Source organism: Rhincodon typus, chromosome 9, assembly GCF_021869965.1.
Source record: "Rhincodon typus isolate 14 chromosome 9, sRhiTyp1.1, whole genome shotgun sequence".
Lineage (NCBI taxonomy): Eukaryota > Metazoa > Chordata > Chondrichthyes > Orectolobiformes > Rhincodontidae > Rhincodon > Rhincodon typus.
Window position 1 is genome coordinate 24752731 of NC_063340.1, and position 22298 is coordinate 24775028.

Sequence of the window (22298 nt, forward strand, 5' to 3'; positions counted from 1 at the left end):
TTGGGTTTGAGTTTTATCTCATGTCACTCTTGCTGCTTTTATGTACCCTCTCATTCTCATTCCCTTCATGAATAGGATCAGTTTCTCCCTTTCTACTCTACCCAGGCCCCATTTGAGTTTATATACCATAATCAAATCTATCCTCATTCCAAAGAAGTCCCTCTCTCTAGAATCATTCTAATCAATCTTTTCTGCACTCTAGAGTGTCTTCATATCCTTTCCAAATTGCAGCTCCCCAGCAGAGGATGCAACACTCTGGCTTAGGCTGGACCAGTGTTTTATACAAGTTTCAACACAACATCCTGACTCTTGTACTATTTACTTCTCTTTAAAAAGTCTCAGAAATGATACATAATCAAACAGCAAATTTCAATAACTTCTGGACATATATACTTAGGTTCCTCTATTCCTGCACTGCATTTAGATTTGTACCAATTACAGACCCAAGCTGCTTCAGTATTTAAGGTTTAGCAAAGTGTCAGGAAAGGTACTAATAGACTTGAAGATAGAAAATACAAATCCTTTAAAAAAAAGAGACAGAAAGCAGGAAAGTAAAAGCCAGTTAGCTTAACATGTCACAAGGAAACTGTTAGAAGCCATTATCGAAGAGGTAGTAGCAGGACACTTGGATAAGACCAAGGTAATCAGGTAGAGTCACAGTTTTGAGAAGAGGAGATCATGTTTGGCCAATCTATTTGAGTTCTTTGAGATGGTAACAGGTGCTGTGGATGAATAGATATGCTGTAGTTGGATTTCCAGAAGGCATATGAGACACCACAAAAATGATAGACAGAAGATGGCTGGCCAATAGAAAGCAAGATAGCCATAAGTCAGGTTGGCGAGAGTGCTGAGCCACAGGGATTGGTATTGGGTCCTTTGACTATTTACAACTTTTAGAAGCAACCTAGATGAAGGAATAGATTGGCATGGTTGCCAAATTGGCTGATGACAGGTAGGAAAGCAAGTTGTAAAGGTGGCTACAAACAGATAGATTAAAGTGAGTGAGCAAAAATGTGGCAAATGGAATACATGGGAAAATGAGAAATCCCCCATTTTGGCAGAAGAAATTAGAAAAACGTTAAATATAAAAGTGATTGCAGAGGGGTGAGGGAGAATGAAAAACAAAAGAGGTCAGGTATACAGGTACAATAATTATTTAGGAAAGGTAATAGAATGTCACATCAGGGAGGGTGGAATTCAAAAGGAAGGTGGTTATGCTTCAGTTACACAGGGCTTAGGGATCCAAATCGAGACTCATCTAGAGTACTGTGTTGTACAATATTGGTCACCTTATTTATGGATGTATATAGAAGCAGTTCAGAGGTTTACTAAACTAATAGCTGTACTGGGCAGGTTGACTCGAGGGAAAGTTGAAAAGACTAGGCTTGTATCCATTGGATTTTAGAAGATCAAGAGTTGACCTGACAGAAACATATACAATCCTGAGCAATTTTGGCAGTGCAGATTTGAAAAGGATCTTTCCTCTCATGGGAGAATCAAGAACTAGGGATTATCGAAAAATTAGGGAACACCCATTTAAAACTCAGATTAAGCACTTTTTTCTCTCGGGGTCATAAGTCATTGAAACTCTCTTCCTGAAAAGGTGGTAAAAACATTGATAAATATATTCTGGTTAAGCAAGGAGAAAAAAAATTACCAGGAGTAGATGGGAATGTGGATTTGAGGTTGCAATAGATCAGAAATGATCTTGTTGAATGCCACAGCAGACTCAGGGGTGCATTGCCCTACTCCTGCTCCTAATTCATAGATTTGTATGAATGCTGAACATCGTGCAATAAGTAGCAATCATTTTCTGACCTCATGACAAAGGAAAGCTCATTGATAAACAGAAGATAGTTCAGCCTAGGGCACTACCCCGAGCAACTCCAGGAGTGATGCCTTCGATTGAGATAATTGACTGCCAACGGTCACATCCATGTTCCTCTGTACTAGGTATGACTTCAACCAAAGTCGTTCTTCCCTGCCATTTCTGCTGCCTCCAACATGATCTCAAACTTCTTCCCCCTCCCCTTTCAGCATTCTGAAGGGACCACAATACGCTGACTGACTTCATTAATACAGGATATTCATGCCCCCTTCCCATCACACCATCTTTGCAAACACAGGAGATGTAATGCCTCCTCCCTCTTAGCTCCTTTCTCCTCAGCATCTTAGGCATCAAATACTAATGCAATCAATGTATAATTCTTTCAATCCAGCCCACTGTATTCACTGCTCATAATGTTTTCTCCTTGATACTGGAGGCACCAAATGCCGATTAGGTGACTGTTTTCTGGAACACCTCCATTCAATCCACAGGTATGGCCCCAATATTACAGTAGGCTGTTTTATTTCAGTCTTTTGCTCTCATACTTGTGTTGTTAGCCTACTGCAATGTTTCAGTGAAATTCAACATAAGCTTAAGAACAGCATCTTATCCTTCCATGAGGCACTTTTGAACGTGAAAGATTGTACTTTGGAGTTCAACAATTTCAGACCATAGACTCTGCTCCCATCTTCCCCCCGCCACCATTTCAGTTTCTCTCATTTTGGGCTCAACCAGCAGCACATGGGGAGATGATGGCCTAGAGATATCATTAGACTATTCGTCCAGTAAGTCAGCTAATGTTCTGGGGAATAAAAACCAAAGAACTGCAGATGCAGTAAATCAGAATCAAAAACAAATTGCTGGAATAGCTCAGCAGGTCTGGTAGCATCTGTGGAGAGATATCACAGTTAATGTTTTGGGTCAAGTGACCCTCAGAACTCATAAGAACTAGGAGCAGTAGGCCATCTGGCCCCTCGAGCCTGCTCCATCATTCAATAAAATCATGGCTGATCTTTTTGAGACTCCACTTCACTTACCCGCCCGCTCACCATAACCCTTAATTCCGTTACTGTTCAAAAATTTATCTTGCTTTGCCTTAAAAACATTCTGCCAGGTAGCTTCAACGGGCAGGGAATTCCACAGATTCACAACCCTTTGGGTGAAGAAGTTCCTCCTGACCTCAGTCCTACATCTGCTTCCCTTTATTTTGAGGCGATGCCCCCTAATCCTAGTTTCACCTGCTGGTGGAAACAACCTTCCTGCCTCCACCTTATCTATTCCCTTCATAATCTTGTATGTTTCGAGAAGATCGCCCCTCATTCTTCTGAATTCCAATGAGTATAATCCCAGCCTACTCAGTTTCTCCTCATAATCCAACCCTCTCAACTCTGGAATCAATCAAGTGAATCTCCTCTGCACCCCCTCCAGTGCTAGTATATCCCTTCTCAAGTAAGGAGACCAAAAACTACACACAGTACTCCAGGTGTGGCCTCACCAGGACCTTATACAGCTGCATCATAGCCTTCCTGTTTTTAAACTCCATCCCTCTAGCAATGACAGAAAAAATTCCATTTGCCTTTCTAATTGCCTGCTGCACCTACAATCCTACTTTTAGCGATTCATGCACAAGGACACCCAAGTCCCTCTCCACAGCAGCGTGCTGCAATTTTTTACCATGTAAAACATAGTCCATTTTGCTGTTATTCCTACCAAAATGGATGACGTCACACTTATCAACATTGTACTCCATCTGCCAGACCTTTGCCCACTCACTTAGACTATCTTAATCCCTCTGCAGACTTTCAGTGTCTTCTGCACACTTTGCTCTACCACTCATCTTAGTATCATCTGCAAATTTTGACACACCACACTTAATCCCCAACTCCAAATCATCTATGTAAATTGTAAACAATTGCAGTCCCAACACTGATCCCTGAGGCACACCACTAGCCACTGCTAGACCACCAACCAGAAAAACACACATTTACCCCTACTCTTTGCTTTCTACTAGACAACCAATCCTCTATCCATGCCAATACATTACCTGTAATACGTACAACTTTATTTTATGTAGCAGCCTTTAGTTTGGCACCTTGTCAAATGCCTACTGGAAATCCAGATACACCACATCCACAGGTCCCCCATTTGTCCACCATGCAAGTAATGTCCTCAAAGAATTCCACCAAATTAGTTAAACATGACCCACCCTTCATGAACCGATGCTAGGTGTTCCCGATGGGACAATTTTTATCCAGATGTCTTGCTACTTCTTCCTAAATGATAGACTCAAGCATTTTCCCCACTACCGAAGTTAAGCTAACTGGCCTAAAAAGTTACCTGCTTTTTGTCTACTTCCTTTTTTAAACAGTGGCGTCACATTGGCTGTTTTCCAATCCGCGGGAACCACCCCAGAGTCCAGTGAATTTTGGTAAACAATTACTACTGCATTTGCTATTTCCCCCATCACCTTTTAGTACCGTGGGATGCATTTCATCAGGCCAGGAGATTTGTCTACTTTTAACTCCATTAGCTTGCCCAGCACTGCCTCCTTAGTGATAATGATAGTTTCTAGGTCCTCACCTGCTATAACGTTCTTGCCATCAGTTTTCGGCACGTTATGTGTGTCTTCCACTGTGAAGACCGAAAAAATAACTGTTTAATGTCTCGGCAACTTCCTCATTCCCAGTTATTAAATTGGCCTTCTCATCCTCTAAAGGACCAATGTTTACCTTTGCCACTCTTTTACGACTTACATATTTATAGAAACTTTTGCTGCCTGTTTTTATATTCTGAGCTAGTTTACTCTCATAAATCTATCTTACTTTTCTTTATAACTTTTTTTATGGCTTTCTGTTGGCCTTTAAAGATTTCCCAGTCTACTAGTTTCCCACTACTCTTTGCTTTTTTGTATGTGTTTTTTTTCCCAATCTGATACTTTCCTTTATTTCCTTAGTCAGCCATGGCTGGCTGTCTCTTTTCCTACAGTTCTTCCTTATCACTGGAATATACTTCTGCTGAGCACTGTGAAAAATCGTTTTGAAAGTCCTCCACTGTTCCTCAATTGATCCACCATAAAGTTTTTGCTCCCATTTTACCTTGGCTAACTCCTCCCTCATCCCATCATAGTCTTCATTGTTTAAGCACAGGACATTGGTACTGGATTTAACCTTCTCACGCTCCATCTGTATTTTAAATTTGACCATACTGTGACCGCTCCTTCCGAGAGAACACCTAACTGTGAGATCATTAATTATTCCTATCTCATTACACAAGACTAGATCTAGGATAGCTTGCTCCCTTGTAGGTTCCATTACATATTGTTCAAGGAAATTATCGCGGATGCATTCTATGAACCCCTCCTCAAGGCTGCCATGACCGACCTGGTTTGACCAATCGATATGTAGATTAAAATCCCCCATGATAATTGCTGTACTATTTTTACATGCATTAGTTATTTCTATGTTTATTGCCCGTCCCACCACAATGTCATTATTTGGTGGCCTATAGACCACACCTATCAATCAGTGACTTCTTCTCCCAGTTATTCCTAATTTCCACCCAAATGGATTCAATCTTTTGTTCAGTAGAACCTATATCATCTCTCACTACCGCCCTGACATCATCCTTAAAAATCAGAGCGACACCATCTCCCTTACGAACAGTTTGATACCCCTGGATATTTAACTTCCAGTCATGGCCATCCTGCAACCATGTCTCTGTAACGGCCACTAAATTATACCCATTTGCCATGATTTGCACTGTCAACTCGTTCACCTTGTTTTGAATGCTCCAAGCATTCAGATAAAGTGCCCTTATGCCAGTTTTTGCACCTTCTTTTTGAGTCCTATCACCTCCATTACTAACAGCTCTGGAGTTCTCCTTCCCTTTAACTTTTTTTTCTAATTTTCAAATGGAGTTGAAGCTTTCTCGTCACCTGCTAACCTGCTGCTTTGCCTTCCATTTATTGTTATACTCCCTGTACGCTCACTCCTCCCTTCCTCCTACTTACTAGTTTAAAGTTCTACTGACCACCCTATTTACCCTTTTCGCTAGAACACTGGACCCGGCCCTGTTCAGGTGGAGTCCATCCCAGTGGCATAGATCCCTCCTGTCCCAGAACTGATGCCAGTGCCCCATGAAAAGGAAACCCTCTTTTCCACACCACTCTTTTAGCCACGTGTTTACTTCCCTGATCCTCACCCCTCTATGCCAATTTGCACGTGACTTGGGCAGCAATCCAGAGATTATGACCCTTGAAGACCTGTTTTTTAATTTTATTCCTAGCTTTTCATAATCCCGAACAGGTATTTTTTCTTAGTCCTGCCTTAGGGGATTCAGGGGATTGGTGTCAAAATTGGGAAAGCTGTCCCACAGCCTTATGCGTGCAATGCTTGACTAACTAGAAGATGCACTGCAGAAATTCAAAGATCCTTAGAGAACACCTTTCAAACCCAAAACCACTTTCATCTGGAAGAACAGGGCAGCAGATACCTTGCAACACCATCACCTGCAAATTCCCTTCCATAACACTCGCCTTCCCGACTTGGAAATAGATTACTATTCCTTCACTATCACTGGGTCCAAGTCCTGGAATTCCTTCCCTAATGGCATTGTGGATCAATCTACAGCACATGGAACTGTAGATGGTTCAAGAAAGCAGCTCATTATGATCTTCTCAATGGCAACTAGGTACGGGCAATAAATACTGGCCAGCCAGTGATGCCCACATCCCACGATAGTGGCTCACTGGTTAGCACTGCTGCCTCATTGCGCGAGGGACCCAGGTTCAATTTCACCCTCGGCGATTGTGTGGAGTTTGCACAATTCTCCCCGTGTCTGTACACCCCCATGTCCCCTCCCCCTGCGACAGTCCAAAGATGTGCAAGTTAGGTGGGTTAGTTATGCTAAATTGCCCCGTAGTGTCCAGGGATGTGTAGGTTAGATGTATTAGCCATGGGAAATTTAGGGTGGGGAACGGGTCTGCGTGATGCTCTTTGGAGAGCTGTTGTGGACTTGTTGGGCTGAATGGCCTGTTTCTGCACTGTAGGGATTCTATAGAATACAAAAATTTGTAGGCACATCTTTTGTTTCTTTCTTTGCCTCATTAACTATTCCCTTTGGCCCTTAAAAACTACCTCCTCATTCAATCTCTCCTGTCATCCACCCTGTCGCGCACTCCTTTCCTCCCTGATCCTTTCATTCCTTGCCCAAAACATATTACATCATGTTTTCCCAGTTCTGATGGATGTCAAAGACCTGAAATATTAGTATTCCTCTTTTCACTGATGCTGCCTGACTTTGCTGTGTAATTCTTGGCATTTTCTGTTTTTATTTGAATATTGGCATCAAGTTCATAATTTTTGCTGGAAACAACTCTGGCTATAGAAACTCTGTTGCATGTCAAACTTCTCTATTAGAAAAACATTTATTTTAAAGTGAATTTATTTAATATTTCAGCTTCTTTCATTTGTATGTTCTAAAAAGTCACTTCAATTTGTTACTTTTTTTTAAAAAAAGTAAATCAGAGATAGTTGTATCTTATTTCCCGGTTTGTTGTCTAACACGTCACTGCTGCTAGATGCTGGAGATCCTTTCAACTGGAGATCAGATTCAAACTGACATGGGAAAGGCAAAATCCTTGCCACAGCGACTGATAGATCTTTGTAGGTAGCTTCCCTCAAGATCAGCAAGGAATGCCAACACTTTGGCCCAGATTTCATGGTCAACAATATCCTTGTAATTCATGCAAGTGAAAATAAATTTAGATATAGAAACCAGAATAATAGAGCCCGCTCTCACCACACTTCATATTATCACTACCAACAGACACTAAATTTTAAGAGTGTTGCAAGACAGAATGGAATTATCCTGTTCCTTGAAAAATTTGCCAAACACATTCACCACAGCACAATGAAAGCACTAATTGTCACTCTTTGACATGCTTACGTATAATGCAGAGGATTACACAAACATCACATCAAATTAGCCTAATTTCTCAGTTCAAGCTTCTCACAAGCTCTCAGAACTGAGATTTGTGCTGCAACTAAAGTTGTGGTTGCTGAGTGTTCTTGCTGGCACCTGCTTCACTGTAAATAATACCATGCAACACTTATATACTAATATTTCCAAGCAGAAAACATATCACTGAAAGTGTGATATAACAAGGTGTAGAGCTGGATGAACACAGCAGGCCAAGCAGCATCAGAAATGAATTTGTGAAGAAGGGTCTAGGCCCGAAACGTCAGCTTTCCTGCTCGGCCTGCTGTGTTCATCCAGCTCTACACCTTGTTATCTCAGATTCTCCAGCATCTGCAGTTCCTACCAGCACTGAAAGTGTGATATCTGCTCTATAGAATGCCAGGTTAAAAAAATGAACTGAGCACAATAGTGTTGTGAATCTTGTAAAGTCACTTCTAAAACTGCATACAAGCTAGTTTCATTGTCCCATTAACTTAATTGTTCAGGCCAACTTCCTTAATTTCAGTTAGCAGTTCAATCACAATCAAGCTAGTCAACACAAAATTGTATTGTAATTGTGTTTTGCAGCAAGGATTTGCAGTAAAACCTTATGACAGTAAAAGTTTAAGATTTACTAAGATTTAAAACTCTAAAGACACTGGACTATTCATCAAGAGTTTGGCAGTGGTAAAATACTTGCCAAAATTAATTGGAATTCCTTTCTTTAATTTGCAAAAAACAAGCACGGTCCATAACTTTGCAATTGGATACATGAAACAGCAAATTCAAAGACTGAAACTAGTTGAGGGAGTAATGACCGAGACTGCAACAAATGTTCGTGATAGGGCATGAACTGTGACATGAACCCACAACAATGAGGGGGAAATATGTTCACCATCCAAGTCAAACAGCCATTTACCTCTACAACTTACACTTTGGGAGCGTATTCACTGCTCACAAGAGGATCGGCTCTACGGTGGGGCGATCAAACACAGCAACAGACATTTGTTTTGGCACAAGCATAAATTTGTAATTTTTTTTACAAAAACTGACAATTTCTTATGTAGAAAGACATTATAACCAGGCAGTTACTTCTGTTCTAACTAAATCTTAAACCTCAAACTCAAGTTTAAACTCAATTTTCAGTATGAATCGACTACATCCTTTCCTCAAAGTAACGGAACATTTACAGCCAAAAGATAGAGATTTCCTATTCATTTTCAAATAAGTTATCTCAGGTATTTTCCTGGTTCTCATTTTGCTGAGTATTTCTTTATTAAGAAGTTTGAACTGTTCTCTCCATTTTGAAGCCTTCTACTTCCACATGCAACACAATACAGCCTCCTTTGCACAGCCTTTTCTTCATACGCCAGCAACATCAGCTTCCAGCTTCCCCAGTCGGACATCTCTCACCCTCATGTATGTCTTTAAAATCTTTCTCCTCTCACCTTAAAAATGTGCCCCTTAGTTTTGAAATCCCCCATCCTAGGGAAAAGACAACTACCATTAACTCAATCTGTACCTCTCATGATTTTATAAACTTCTATAAAGATCGCCACTCAACCTGTGCTCCAGTGAAAAAAAGTCCCAGTCTGTCTAGCCTTTCTTTGTAACTCAAACCTTCCATACCCGGCAACATCCTGGTAAATCTCTCCTGAACCTTCTCCAGCTTAATATCCTTCCTATAACTGGGCAACCAGGACAGAACACAGTACTCCAAGAAGAGGCCTCAGCAACGTCCTGTATGACCTCAACAGGACTTCCCAACGCCTATACTTAATGAAGGCAAATGTACTAAATGCCTTTTTAACCACCCTGTCTGTGTGACACAAACCTCAGAATTATGTACCTGAACCCTTCGTTCCCTCTGTTCTATCACACTACCCAAGGCCCTAGCATTAATTGTAGAAGTCCTACCCCTGTAGGTTGTATCAAAATGCAATACCTCACATTTATCCAGACTGAACTCAATTTAACATTTTTTTCAGCCAATTATATATTCAACTGGCAAGCTCACCGAATCCCATATAACCCAACTTTACTAATTACTACAACATGCGGAACATTGTCTAAGGTTTTACTAAAGTCCAAGTAAACAACATCTACAGCTCTGCCCTTGTCGATCTTTTTGGTGACTTCCTCAAAACCAAGTCTGAGACACACAATTTTCCTTGCACAAAACCATGCTGACTATCCCTAATCATTTTTTGCCTCCCTAAACATCCATAAATCCTACCTTTTAAAATCACCAACAATTTATCCACAACAGAAGTAGACTCCCAGGTCTATAGTTTCCTGGCTTCTCCATACACCCTTTCTTAAACAAAAGGTACAACCTTTGCCGCCCTGCAGTCATCAGGCACCTCACCCGTAGTTATTGATCATGTTAATATTTCTGCAAAGGGGGCTTTCGATTTCCTCTATTACTTCCTACAACATTCTGGGATACATTAGATCTGGTCCAGGAGATTTATCCGCCTATATGTTCTCCAAGACCTCCTGAATTTCCTCTTCTGCAATGTTTATTTTTCTGCATTCTCTAGACTCCATTTCTTTCTCCACAGTAAAAACTGATAGGAAGTATTTCATTTAGTGTCCCTCCCATCTCCTGGGATTCAACAAAAGACGACATCTTTGATCTTTATGGGGGCCCTACCCTCCTCCTAGTTACACTCTTGCTCTTAATGTATTTGTGGAATCTCTCTGGATTATCTTTAACCTTATCTGCCAATGTTATCTCATATCCCCTCTCTACCTTCGATTTCTTTAAAAATGACCCTACGCTCTTCATATTGATTGAGATTCAATTGAACTGCGTTATCTGTATCTAAAATAAGATTCTCTTTTATTCTTGACAAGAACCTCAATATCTTTATTCATCCATTGTTCCTTATCTTACCAGCCTTACCCTTCACTCTGAACAGGAACACAATGCCTCTGAACACTCGTCACACTCTTGAAACCCTTTCACTTGTCAGACTTCCTTTTACCTACAAACAGTCTACTCCAATCAACTCTGGAAAGTTCTCATCTCATCATTAAAATAGACTTATTCCAATTAAAAACATTAACTTTTATGGAAAAGGATGAGCTTTCCATAACCAATTTGAAACTAATAGAATTAGGATTGCTAGAACCAATGTTCCCTCACTTTTACTTCCAGTCACCTGTCCGGCCTTATTTGCCAAAAAGAAGGTCCAATTTTGCTCCTTCTCTAATAGGAGCATTCACAAAGAAAAATCTTCGAACACATTTAACAAATTCTTCACCATCCAAACCTTTTAACACGGTCAATGTTTGGAAAATTAAAATCCCCCAATATTACAACCTTACATTATGCTTACATATATCAGAGATCTCCCTACAAATTTCCTTCTCAATTTCCCTCTTACTTTTTTAGGGCGGGGCTACAGTACAATTCTATCAAGGTGATCTTTCCTTTATTTCTACCCATATATTTTCACGGGACAATTTTTCAGAAATATCTTTTCTAGTTACAACAGTAATGTATTCCATAATCAAAAACACACCGCCTCCCTTTCTTGCTTGATTAGTAAGGCCATCAAGGATTAAGGGGAGGAGGCAGGAGAACAGGGTTGAGAAACATAACCATGACTAAATGGAGCAGACTCATGGGCTGAATGACCTATTTCTGCTCCTAGAGGCATAAAGGCAACAGCATATATGTATTCCGAGCGCTACTACACAAGGACAATTAACAGCACCTTCTGATCATTTCAAAGAGACTTCCCTGCTTAGAAATTTTACCTTTACTTCCCATTCCTTTCCAAGTAGGTTTCAGTTTTAAAATTGGCAAATTCAAACTTTTCTGTTGATTGCACCTTTACATTTTTTTTTTAAGTTGAATTGCACAGTACAAAAAGCAAGCCAGAGTGTGCAACCTGTATGATAAAACGAGATAAGGCAAAGTTAAGTAACTACGTAAATTGGGCATTTTCATACTGGAATGTACAAAATTGAGGGGCAGAGTGGATTGGTGATTTTAAGATTCTAATGGGCCTATTCAATGCAAATGATAAGAAGCTATTTAACTTGCCCAAAACAGGGGAACCAATGGACATGTTCTTGAAGGGATGGGGGTAAATTCAAGAGCTATCTGCATAAAAACAGTATTTCAGACTCAATGTATGGAATACATTCCTTAAAAGAGATGATGAAAGCAGTTAGTATTGATCCATTTATTTGCACATTATGGTGATTTATTTCAAATAATAGTACTTTGACATGAGCAGGGGTGGAGGTTAGATAGACCTTAGGTTTATGGTAAACGTTCAGCACAACATCATGGGCCGAAGGGCCTGTACTGTGCTGTACTGTTCTATTATGTTCTATGTAGCACTAAAGTGAGATACGGAAAATTCAGCACGATTGCAAGGAACAGGTGATTTTGGAAATATGGTTCCCAAAGCTCAACACTGGGTTTTGCCTTATAATACGTCAGGATCTGTTGCAAAGTAATTGTTAACTATTGTTGTGTCATGCGGCTGTTTAGATCGTAGATGATCTAGCTGGGCCTTGGACATTTTCATCCAGTGTGAAAAATCTCAAAAATCCCTAAATAAAATGAAATCTACAATTAGTGCCAAATAAATCCACTCAGTTTTGTTATGACGGGTCAGACTAGCAAAATACTACCGATGTTTTTAGCCTTTTTCTAAAAGTCATGTTTCGGAATTAGAAGACTGCTAGAAACAAGATAACTGCAGAAGTAAAATAAATAACTTGGTGCAGGACCCATGGGATGTTACACCTAAAGGAGTCAAACTTAAAAACAGACTGGACTATGGCTATTTATACCTTCGAGAAGAGGGTGATGACTCCCAGCTCAATAACAAGCCACACTGTGGATTATGCCCCAAACTAGATCCACATTGTGCTTTGCCTTGTGAAGAAAGCAAGTGTCAAAATGCCAGTTTAAACTCATTTGAAGTGGACCAGTGGGACAGAATGCTCTTGCAAGGGTGTACCAGCTTGGTACTGAAATGTGTGCGCGCGCATGCACATGCGAACATGAAGGTCATAGCCAAAGAATTATCTTGTGTGTTGCAGGCAAAGATCATGTTTCAGAGTGCTGCAAGCCAGTTTAAAAAAAAAACAGATCAGGAGAATGGAACTTCAAATTAATCTACAAATCCAAGAATCTCAAAAATACGACTGTTCAACTAACAGTTCAGCACTACTAGTTACTTGTAGTAAGTCAGCAAACCTCTCCCTACTCCTTCCTTTTCTCCACCTTACCTTCCCAAGGTAGCAGCTAACACTTCAGATTTTTCTAAATCTGGAGAACTGCTATAATAGTATGTCTCTACACATACCTTAACAGCATTTCTGATTCACACAAATAGTCAAACCTACAGCCTGGAGACCACGCAGTTGTACAAACCAATTTTCAGCCGTTACTTAATTGCTATATCTAGTAACCCCAAAATGGTCATTCATATTTAAATTATCTACAATATTGAAAAGAAAATGAAGGCACTCTAACTAAACATAATGCAGCATTACAATAAAATGTGTGGAGAAATCACCATGCAAGTTACTATGAAAATATTTAAATATAGATAGAGAAAGATAATAAACTTGGGCTACTTTCACAATTTCTTATTCTAGGATATATAAGAGAGATGAAAGAAGATGGAGACAGTTTAAGGAGATGCTGAAATGGAGGAAGATGCCCCACTATCCCTCACTGTTACAGTGAAGGCCTTTCTGACTTTAAAGAAGGCCACAGACAAGGGTTGGTACTGCTTCTTGCATTTCTCATAGTTGCCAAATCTTGAAGATCATACCTGTCATGCACATTGGACAATAGAATTCACACAACAATTCTGTAAGAAGCCTTTCATCCACAGGGAGTAAAATGAAAGGTTTGGGGTGGGGGGGGCCGCGTGCGCGGGCGGGCGGCGGTGGAGGAGGATTCTGACAAAACTTTCCCTATGCTTGACAACACTCAGACAAATCATCTTTCGTGAAGATGATCATGATTATAGCATCTCCAAGATCTCCAGACATGCACTACTCCTCCTTCCTGATAAGGGAAATTAGATCATGGAATTGCACTTTAGAGTTTGTGTCATATTCTAGTGCTTCCATAGAGATTCCATCCATTATGGAAAATTGTCCAACAGCCTTTTCAGATAGATTCATTCCAGCAAGTCAAGTCAGCAGGGAAGATAATTAAATACAAGATATCTGAAGGTATGTGTGATTTCATATACAATGCATTGCTTCTTTCCTGATTGCTCACTTTATTTCTCTGCCTCAAATCTTGTAGCTCTAACTTTAAACCACATTAACATCATCCCCAAATAACACATATCAAAAGCTGAGATATTCCACAACCATCTGATCAGATCAAAGCTCTGCAGTCGTGTGACATCCAGGCACAGATGGTAGTGGACAATTAAACAAATTCAGAAGTCACACAGGTCCAACAGCACTCTTTTTTAAAATCTCAAGCTTTCGGAGCACTGCTCCTTCAATCAGATGAATTGTCACAGTTTTTCCACTGTGACATGTCAGAACTGTCAATCGATGAGCTGAGCATCATATCCAATTCTTATGAGGGAGCCTTTCACCGGCTGTAGGTGTCTGGTTCGTTCCTCATCGCCTGAGCAAATCCTGTATATGCACAAGGCTTGTCCGTAGGGGATGGCTTCTTTGAGACAAGAAGGTGTAGAGCTGGGTGAACACAGGAGGCCAAGAGGAGTAGAAAAGCTGACATTTCGGGTCTGGACCCTTCTTCAGAAAGGCTTCTTTAGTGTGTTTAGGGTAGAAGCTAGGGAAGAAGTAAACCTTAGTGAGGTTATCCGTTGACTTGCGGTAGAATGCTGAGGAGTCCATCCTTGACAGAGATGCGTGAGCTCATGAATGAAACCAATTCTGAAGAGTAGCCCATGGTAAGTCTGATGGTGTGATGAAATTTGTTGATATCGCTGTGTAGTTTAGTGATTCTTCACCATGAGCCCAAAGGAAGAAGATATGTAGATATCTGGTGTATAGCATTGGTTGGAGATCCTGTGTGGTGAAGAAGTCTTGCTCGAACTTGTGCAATGTTGGCATATCGGGGTGCACACCCAATCCCCATGGTTGCTCCGAGTGACTGGATAAAGAGCTCGCTGTCACAGGTGAAGGTGTTGTGGTTGACATGGACGAGTTGTAGGATGGCACCTGGAAATTGGCAGTTGTCAATGTTGCAAACTGAGGCTATTGTAGCGATGCCGGTGTGAGGGATGCTGGTATAGAGTGCCAAGACGTCTGTTGTGATGAGGAATGTTCCTGGCTTGACTGGTCCATGGGTGCCGAGTTTCTATAAGTATGTAGTGTCATGACAGAAGCTGGGGGTTCCTTGTACAATGGGTTAAGATACCCTCGATGTAGCTAGAGGTTCTCACATATGGTCCCGTTGCCTGATGGCTTTGTGTATCTTTGGAAGGCAGTAGAAGTCTCCTACATGAGAATATGTGGGATGAGAGCACATAGGATACTCTGGTCAACTCAGCAGACTGATCCAGACCTTCAGAGTGTTTTGGTTGTATAGGCAGGTAATTGTCTGTAGCATTCCTGCTTGTTCCATTGTCAGTACGCCTCTTTGCCTCATTCAGTTCTGTATGATGGCTTCTCCTTTGTCTGCTGGTTTGATGACAATGTTACAGTTGGTCTTGAGTGTGGATATCACTGTGTTGTGCTTGGGTGACATTCTGGGCAATCTTGAATGCAGCTGACAAAATCTGGTGTTGACATCTCCTGATGGCTTGAACTGCTTAGGCCAGCAGCTTTCCCAAGGGGTCCAACTTCTTCGGTTGCTACAACTGTTCCAATTCTTTGGTTGGTTCATTAGACTAGCTGCTGATATCTTGGGGTTTGTGGAAGACGTCTCAGTCTCATTCACCTGAAGTCCTGTCTGTCCGCGACCGACGGGATCCATTTTGGTAGTGGGACAGAAATTGAGCCCTTGGCTGAGAACTCAGATTTTGTCTGGTTGAAGGGTGTGATCAGACAAGTTGATGGACTTCCCTATGGTGGTACTGGTTTCAAAAATGATACCAGTGGTGGCTTGGTTACTACTGGTGGTGATGCAGAGTTTCTCAAGTTTCCTGTTCTTGGCGTGCACGTAGGTGTTGCAGTTCCGTTGCCTCGTCTGCTTGGTAGTGTCTCATAGCTGACCCGCTATGTCCTCAGCGCAAGGTGAGAATTTGGACTCTATCTTGGTTTCAAGGTTGTGACGTCTGCTATAGAACTGGTGTACACGATGGTTGAGGACTGTGCAATAGGTACGACAGTAGAATCTTTCAGCACAGTCTGTTGTAGGTCGACTTGAGTGGATTTGTGATCTGTATTCCTTTGAGGATCTTGTGTGCTTTCTTGCATCTCTGCAGAAACTTGATGTCTGTGTCGCTATGTGACATCTTCTTGAAGATCCTCTCCACTCTGAGTCAGCAGTTTGTGGTGCTGATAGTAGCTACAATGAAGGAGCAGTGCTCCAAAAGCTTGTGATTGAAATCAAATCAGTTGGACTATAACCTGGTGTCGTGTGACTTCTGACTTTGCTCACCCCAGCCCAAAACCGATGTCTCTACATCATGGACAATTAAACAAACACAGGCAGTCGCCAATTTACAAACATCCAACTTAAAGTGCTCTTACCTATAAACAAGATCCCGTACAGGGTGTATTAATATTAATTTTAAAGATTTGATATGCAAATGTTTGCTCATACACATGAACAGCAACTTTATGTTGTTCAATAGTGTTCCAACTTCCATACAAATTCACTTATAAATGTTCTCCACTACAGAAACCATTCACAACCTTGGCATTGCATGCAACCCAGGGAAGATGATAAACTTACTCCAATTGTCAATGCTTATTTGGGGAGGTGGGGAAAGAAAGAGGGGCACATTGGTTACAAAGAGGCTGAAGCAATGACAACCATCTTCAACCTGAAGTGTCGGATCAGATTGTCTGATCCATCATCTTCACCTCATTAGGTCCCAAAATTACAGGTGTCATACTTGAACCAATCTGATCTACTCTACATAATAAAAGAAATGAATGAAGGTATTGGATATTGCGAGGCGGTAATAGTACTAAAGACCTAGGCTGCAGATCAAGCTACGGCCCTAGGCAAGCTGTTCCAAATAACTACAACATTAGCATCCACCTGGAAGTGGATTGCATGTTTGCTCACCCAGAGAACAAGATAAATACAACCTGCCAATCTACTCAGTTGTCAGCTTACTAATGGAAGGCATCACTGCCAATGCTGTCACACAGCACACAAACAACAATGAAGTATTCATAATTTCAATTTGGAGGTTATCAGGGCAACTTAGCTACTGGCCTCACTGCAGTCATATAAAAAGAGTTGACCCTAGCAGTTGAGGCAAGAGCAACTGCTTTTGACATTAAGGCACCTTTTGACAGTATGGCAGCAAGGACTCCTAGTAACATTGATGTCATTGGGAATCATGGGAAACTCTCCATCCTTTATGCTACATGAAACTTCAAACGAAGATGGCTGTGGAGGTTGGGGATCAATTATTTCAGTCCCAGGACATCTCGGAGGGAGGTCCTCAAGGTTGTAGAATCTTCCACTATCAACATCCTGTGGGTTACAATTTACCAGAAACTGAACTTGGCCAACTGTATAAATATTGAGGGGGTGCAATGGTAGTGTCCTTACTTCTGAGCCAGGAAGTCCGAGTTCAAGTTCCACCTGCTCCAGAAGTATGCCATAATTTCTAATTAACCCATTCAGGGATATTATCTATAAATAAATGCAATTTCAAGGTCAGTCCCAAGCTTGAGATGCTATAGCATGTCACTCATTTCCTAACTCATCATAATCTGCCCTCCATCTACAAACGTGATAGTGAGTGTGACAGATATATTCCATATATGAATACCTTTAATGAGATGAACTGGCTAATATTTTATCAATATCACTGGTAATTGCAGGCACATTATTTTAGTATGAATTCTCACCTATGAGAAGGACATTTAACTCAATTCTGGCAAGAAAAGCAACAAAAGTGAATGATGGAAATATGAATCTAAAACACCTCTGGAAGCTGGAAAAAAGGTCATACGACTCAATATTAATTTTTCTTCACAATTCATCGAAGCCTACTGAATATTTCAAAGTCTCTCCTCCTCCTCCAGCAGATTGAGTAATTTAAATTCAATTTTAAAAAACTGGTGTTAAAAAAACCTAGTCAACGATGACCGTATAGCTGCTGTCAGTTATTGTAAAAACCCATCTGATTCACTAATGTCCTTTAGGGAAAGAAATCTGCCAACCTTACCCTGCCTCACCTACATGCGACTCCAGATCAACAACGCTCTGGAAAACTAGGGATGGTTGATAATCACTAATAGCCAGTATTGTCACATCCCATGAGCAATCACTTTTACAAAATAACTCCAAAATATTTCTGCTTAAGTTTACAACGCCACTGTACTTCATGCAGGTTTTACTTTCAGTTGGGTTACCTATTGAGGCAAGATAGCAGCATAAACAGATCAAACACAAGTGAAATAAACTCCCTACCAAAGCCCAACGCATAACAAGGCACGGCATAGGTTAGATATTTCGTAATTAATCCACTCACTCAATCTCATCCTCTATGAATTCTTGTTCCGGCATATTCTTTATGCCTATGAAGTGAAATAATTTTGTTGTAGACTTCTAAGAACAAAACATTCAAGTATCACATCCTTTTTTGAAGTACTTGGGAACAAGAAGAGACCAATAGTCCCTGTGGCAATGCCTCTGCCAATCAGTGACAATCTTCAATCAGCATCCCTTTTCTCAAGAAGAGTAAATTATGACTTAGGATCCTTGTTGCACATTGGTAGAATTCTAACCTCTGGCTCAGAGGTCCAGGTCCAAGTCCCACCTGTCCTGGATGTGTGCCTTAGCATGTCAGAATACCTTAATTAATGTAATTATAATTGTAAATCAGATTAAAATTTTGTATTCTGACATTTGTCCTAATGACCACAAGACAAAATGCAACATTTCTCTTTTCTGCAATATTTACATTCTACCAATAATTTATTCCCTTAAATGGAGAGAAGTACAGTGAAAACAAAAGCTTAAATCCATCTTGGCTTTATATGGATTGTTTCCCTCCAGGAGTATTTCTTTTGTACTGTGAACCATGACAGCATATTATTGTGTCTTAGACACTATTTTAAATCATTTTGACTACATTATTCTTACAAAAATGCTGTTGCTGCCCTTCATTCTTTTCAAATAAAAAAGTTTGTGGTCATTTGTTGCTTAATCACATCATTTCTCTATCAACTTTCATTTTATCAAGTTCTTGATAAATCAAAAAGATAAAACTTCAGCACAAGATAATTTTCTGGTAGCTCTGTTACTTTACAGTTCTCAAATACTCAACATGAGATCAATTCAACAAATCTGCATACTGGAGTTACGTTTTTTTTAAGCTACTACCCATTTTCGCACTTAAATCATTGAAAATAAATACACCAAGTCACCGTAGTCTTACCAGCCCAGAGGACTGTCCTCTCATTAGAGAGACATGACTGGTGGTGATTTAACCTGACAGCCATCACACCTCAGGTGAGGAAAGAGGTTGAGAACGAGTCCTTCATTGTAACCTCAACAAAAGCGGGAATTGAATGCATGCTGTCAGCATCACATGCTTCATAAACCAACTGCCCAGCCAACTGAGCTAAACCAACCCCCATAAATGTACATGTATACACACAATGCTATCCCTCATGCATGTTCAATTAACACTACGCTAATTACTGTAAGTGTACATTAGCTATTGCTGGCCTTGTTATTAAACAGGAATTAAGCATCATTTCAATATGCCATTTACAATTCTCTAGGAACAAGTACACTACTGGCTGCGAGACATTTTTGACCATCAACTAGGAAAAACCTAGTTTCAGAATTTCACATCATAGAATCCCAGGTTGCCCTACTGTACAAATGCTTGATCCCTGAGGTAGCCTGATCCGCCTTCAGGTTTCTTTTGCACATGGTAGAACGTGCTTTTATCATATGCTGGTTATTTGAAATATTTAGCCATATACAAGGAAGTTGGAAATCAGAAATCAGAAATCTCAGATCAAAAAACCCACTAATGATTAAGAAAACCATAACTAGGAGGCAGCTGTATCTTTAACTTCAATAGCACATCACATTTCTAACTGACCAATCTTAGATCCAAGTGCCATAAAAAATGGTGTAAAGAATGAACAGCTTCACGAACACAAATCACCACGTTATAAAAATTTAAGTGCAAGGCATTTGATTTAAAAAAAGGGGACAGAACACTGCATATTTTTGTTTCAAGTCCTAAAGTAGTCCCACGAAGTGTTACTCACAATTGAAAAGGAAACAGAAGCCAACTAAAATCCATAGTACAATGTCACGTCTATTATGTATGTTTGTGTTTAATTTCCTCAAACTGAACAACGGAAGGGACTGAAAACCAAACTAGCATTTTTCGGCACCTTTCTCACAAGGGGTAATGGACGTGGTGCCAAAAGGAGTTTCTTCATCCCATACCCATGTTCATCATACCCACAAGCAAAACACTGCAGAAAAAGTTATTTCACATAGCAAGAAAATCACGATACACACAGATGGATATGAAACAGAGGCTATAGACATCCAGAAGTCTACTTCAGCTGGACATGTCAACACATATTCTGCTTCTATACGAATTCCCCATCCTCCCCAGCTCTTTCACTTGAGGCTATTATTTCAGCGGACTTTTTGAAACTACTTTCCCTGTATTCATGCTTCTTAAGATGTGTTCCAGACAAGATATTACACTGTATTCTTACAGAACACTTGTTCAATAAAAAGGTAAACCAAATGAGCTACTCTCAACAGCTAGGGTCAGTGTGAAAATGCAAGAGCATAATCACCTGAATTAATAGTGTTTTTACATCTATATTTATTAAACAATACAAGAACAAAAACTGTATTCAAAACAAAGAATGTTCAACAATCTCATGCCCAACAAAGGCAGCTTAAAAAATTAGAAGTTTGTGAACAAGGCAAGCATTTTTTAGAACTAATTGTGTTTGGGGGTTCTACACGCATCAAACATTTTTAAGCAAGTGATACAACTCTAGTTTGCTGTAAATATTCCACATTCCTGAAGGGGGATGATGGCCTAGTGGTATTGTCGCTAGACTGTTAATTCAGAGACCCAGGTAATGTTCTGGGGAGCCAGGTTCAAATCCTGCCATGACAGACAGTGGAATTTGAATTCAATAAAAGAAATCTGGAATTAAGAGTCTAATGATGATCATGAATTAATTGTCACTAATGTCCGTTAGGAAAGGAAACTGCCGTCTTTACCCGGCCTATTTATGACTACAGACCCGCAGCAATGTGGTTGGCTCTGGACTGCCCTCTGGGCAATTGGGGTGGGCAATAAATGCTGCCTAGCTAGCAACATCGTCATCTCATGAATGAATAAAAAATTCCTAATATTTTAATTCACTAGTAACATCAACTCAAAGATGTTTTTATTCACAAAGGAAAAGTTAAAGACATTTTTCATTCTACTGTTATTTCCAACATGGGGCACAGCTGCACACATTCCAGCTTGTCTGAATATCGACATTTATTTTCCAAACATGCAATGCACCAAAAAAAGCACACTCTAGCCCATTATACCAGAACTTGAAAAGGCAAGCTCAATGAACAAATTAAGCTAGAGACAAAAACAGAAATGGACACATGATCTCTAAGGTGAGTAACCTTTATGACGTGCCACTCAGTAAGGTTAAACATTACAAACTGATAACTAGAATAATACAACAGCTTGAAACTAGGGTTCCCAAGACAATCAAATGTATTTTCCTACATTTGCCAGCATGTTATTTTCACTGTTGCATATTAGTGAATAGCAGTTTTCCTTTTCTAGAGACACTCCCCTGTTCAAGCATCTTAAAACTATGCTGCTTTAAGAAATCTCCCCCTATATCTTGGGACTGTAGTGACACAAACTAAATCAATCAATCAGTGTTTCTGATTTTTATGGAAGATATCTTACAGAAAGAGAGAGTTATAGTTGCCCTAGTCCAATAATTACTGGCTATGACATTTGGGGAAAGTTTAGTTGTGCTGCAATTTATTAAATGCATATTTTTACTTTACAAGCCACAAATTTCTATTATGTTACTTGGAGATCTAATTGAACAGACAGTATCAAAATTGCGATTAATACTCATGCTTAAATTAACTCAAACGTTCCCAAATTTTGTTTATTACACTGAAGCAGTCGTGAAAAAAATGCAAATTTAAATGTCTGCAGTATTAAGTTACGATTTGCACTAGCTCGTTTGGAATTCAGCACAAATAAGAAAAAAATTATGACTTGACACTTGGGGTGTGAATCTCAAACCTATGTAATGTTAACTCATGACAGGGTGGAGATGAACACGAAAAAAAAAACCTGAAAAACTAAAGAAAATATGGGGATCA

General features: G+C 40.1%; 1 protein-coding gene across 9 annotated transcripts in view; it reads right to left on the minus strand.

Moving 5' to 3' along the window:
• The window catches only part of afdna (afadin, adherens junction formation factor a), a 209719-nt gene that overhangs the window by 186529 nt on the left and 892 nt on the right, over positions 1-22298 (minus strand). The window lies entirely within an intron of this gene.